Source organism: Colobus angolensis, unplaced genomic scaffold (genome assembly GCF_000951035.1).
Source record: "Colobus angolensis palliatus isolate OR3802 unplaced genomic scaffold, Cang.pa_1.0 Scaffold88, whole genome shotgun sequence".
In the NCBI taxonomy this organism is placed as follows: Eukaryota; Metazoa; Chordata; class Mammalia; order Primates; family Cercopithecidae; genus Colobus; species Colobus angolensis.
In genome coordinates, this window is record NW_012122709.1 from 6,726,570 (window position 1) to 6,730,234 (window position 3,665).

Below are 3,665 nucleotides of genomic sequence, written 5' to 3' on the forward strand. Positions count from 1 at the left end.
GAGGTGGCGGGCGCCTGTAGTCCCAGCTACTCGGGAGGCTGAGGCAGGAGAATGGCGTAAACCCGGGAGGCGGAGCTTGCAGTGAGCTGAGATCAGGCCACTGCACTCCAGTCCGGTGGACAGAGCGAGACTCCGCCTCAAAAAAAAAGAAGAAGAGTGGAATAAACCTGAAAATTCAGAAATAAATCCTCACATTTATGGTCATTTTATTTTTGACAGGGATGTCAAGACAATTCAGTGAGAAATGAATAGTCTTTTCAACAGATGGTGTAACAACTAGATATTCAATGTAAAAGAAGGAAGTTGGGTTAGTCCACAGACCATACAAAAAAATTAATTGAAAACAAATCATAGACCTAACTGTGACAGCTAAAGCTATGAAACCCTTGTAGAAGAAGTACGTAGTAAATCTGAGTGACCTTGAATTAGGCAGAACCCTCTTAGATATGACACCAAAAGCACAAGAAAATAGATAGGCCAGGCACAATGGCTCACACCTGTGATCCTAGCATTATGGGAGGCCAAGGCAGGCAGATCACTCTAAGTTGGGAGTTCAAGACCAGCCTGGCCAACATGGCAAAACCTCATCTCTACTAAAAATACAAAAATTAGCCAGGCATGGTGGCAGATGGCTGGAGTCCCATCTATTTGGGATGCTGAAGCATGAGAATTGCTTGAACCCAGGAGGCGGAGGTTGCAGTGAGCCAAGATCGTGCAAGTGCACTCCAGCCTGGGGAATGGAGTGAGACTCTGACTCCGAAATAAAAAAGAAAATAGGTAAATTGTACTACTTCAAAATTAGAAACTTTGGTGCTTCAAAGGATACCATCAAGAAAGTGAAAATAAAATGCACAGAATAGGCGAAAATGTCTGCAGATCCTGATAAGGGACTTGTATCTAGAATATAAAAACTCTTACAGCTCGATAATAAAGCAGTAACTCAGCTACAAAATGGCAGAGGATCTGAACAGGCGTTTCTCCAAGATGTATGCAAATTGTCAGTGAACATATGAAATGATGCTCAACATCATTAGCCATTAGAGAAATGCAAATCAAAACTACAGTGAGGGCCGGGCATGGTGGCTCGTGCATGTAATCCCAGCACTTCAGGAGGCCAAGTGGGGGCAGATCACTTGAGGTCAGGAGTTCGAGACCAGCCTGGCCAACATGATGAAACCCCTGTCTCTACTAAAAAATACAAAAATTAGCTGGTCATGGTGGTGCATACCTGTAGTCCCAGCTACTTGGGAGGCTGAGGAAGTGTCCTGCAACTGATGAATGGATAGATAAAATGTGATATATCTACAGAATGAAATATTCAGCAGTAGAAAGGAATGAAGTATTGATGCGGGCCACAACACAGATGAACCTTGAAAACAAGTGAAAGAAGCCAGACACAAAGACCACATTTTATTTGATTCCATGTATATGAATTGTCCAGAGTAGACAAATCCATAGGGACAGATTAGTGGTTGTCTAGGGCTGAGATGGAGGTAGGGGGAGTTGGGGAATGATTGTGCTGAAGGACAACAGCGTTTGTTTTTGGAGAGATTAAAATGTTCCAAAATTGTGATGGTTGCATAATTCTGCTAAAAATCATTACATTGTATACTTTTGAACTTTATGTGAATTCTATCTTAAAGCTTTTTTAAAAAAATAACTGCTGTTTCTCCATCAGCCAGGAAGTGCATTGGTGTTGAGGTTGACAAAAACTATAAGGATGAAAACTACCATGGCTTCCAGTGCTGTCATGAAACCTCAGATATGTGGCTTTCTGGCCAGGCATCTGTGATTTCATGTTGTTGAAGTGTTCATTTTACCACGGGGTTACATCTCTTTATTAAAACTGCTGTGACTGAACCAAAAAAGAAGGCATATATAGATTTCTGCATAAATTATAACTCCTTGAAAGATTCTGAGATGAAGGTGGCCTATCTTTGAGAGTGCAAGATGATTTTAGAATATAAAAAATTACTTTGGGCCAGGCACGGTGGCTTATGCCTGTAATTCCAGCACTTTGGGAGGCCAAAGCGTGTGGATCACCTGAAGTCGGGAGTTCAGGACCAGCCTGGCCAACGTAATAAAATCCTGTCTCTACTAAAAATACAAAAAATTAGCCTGGCGTGGTGGCGGGCGCCTGTAATCCCAGCTACTGGGGAGGCTGAGGCAGGAGAATTGCTTGAACCCAGGAGGCGGAGGTTGCAGTGAGCCGAGATTGCGCCACTGCACTCCAGCCTGGGCAACAGAGAGAGACTCTGTCTCAAAAAAAAAAAAAAAAAAAAAAACACTCAGTTGTGACTAAAATTAACTAAAAAATGATTTGGGCTCCACACCCACTTTTTAATTTTAAATACTCTCGATTATAAGCTCTTAAAAGCTGTAGTGGTTGAACCTGGTAGTTCCATCACTCCAAATACAAGTACACAGGATTGTGGAGAACTGATAAGCTACTAACCTTTTTCTTTCCTTTTTTAAAAATAAGAGTAGGAACTAACCTTACCTATCTGCAAGTTAATTTTCAGTTAGGTACCTATTTTGAGGCTATTGCAAATAAAATATACTATTTATTAATTATAACTTTCATAACTTACGTCCTAAAAACAATTGCAGTTATCACGTACTTTTAACTGAATAGAAATTTCAAAAGTATTAAGCCTTGTATCTAAGTAAATCGTGTCATTTTAGAGATGGGAAAATGGAGTTAGTCAAAAATCAACAAGAGACCTTTCACAGTGACTAGAATGTACTACTGTTTTATGACTCCTGGAGGTTTGAGTCTAGATCCAGTCTTGCCTCTTATTTTTTAAGTGAGAGCTGCTAAGAGCAGAAAGGATTTGCAGCACTTTCTCTGTATTATTAGAATATCCCAAGTGGTAGTGGATCATGGAAATGGGCTTCATGCTTCTTTGTCCTCTTATGCTTGCTATATCCTTATTCAGAGATTGCCAGCCTTTTCATGATTATGATTATTTTTAACCAAGTAATATGATTAGTGCTGCTCATTGAGAGAAACAAAAGAGGTTATCTACCATCCTAGGGTTCCAGCTGCTTTGAGGACTGAGGGGCACAATTTCCAGGCATATCTGTTTAGCATTTGAGACCTACCTGTTGGGACATTCTGCTATGAGTGGACCTTGACTTCATTCATCTGCCTTTTATCTCAAAGAATTCCATAAAATGTCAAAAAGATTTGTTTTCAGAAGGAATACTCACATTCATGTGAGCCTACACCAACGGTCAGGATTGGGGTGGTGGAAGACTGACCCCAAAGAAACTTTGTGCTTTTGAAGAAGCTAATGAATTAAAGTGTCATTGCTTCTCTTGAGTGGAGCTTTCTGGCTCTTTGCACATTTTTATGGTAGCTTAGTTTCTTGTTCTGGGTTGTTCTCTTAAGATTCAACAGCTATCTTCTGTGGCTCAGGAAGGATTTTAAAAAAATACATAGTAGCTTATACCTGTATAATCCCAGCTACTCCAGAGGCTGAGGTGGAAGGATTACTTGAGTCCAGGAGTTTAAGACCAGCCTGGGCAACATAGAGCCCAGTTTAAAAAAAAAAAAAAAATGGCCGAGCGCGGTGGCTCAAGCCTGTAATCCCAGCACTTTGGGAGGCCGAGACGGGCGGATCACGAGGTCAGGAGATTGAGACCATCCTGGCTAACACGGT

At 41.2% G+C, this 3,665-nt stretch overlaps 1 protein-coding gene across 1 annotated transcript in view; it reads left to right on the top strand.

The window, feature by feature from the left end:
* The window catches only part of SUPT16H (suppressor of Ty 16 homolog (S. cerevisiae)), a 42,531-nt gene that overhangs the window by 9,276 nt on the left and 29,590 nt on the right, over window positions 1–3,665 (top strand). The gene's annotated exons all lie outside the window — the stretch shown is intronic.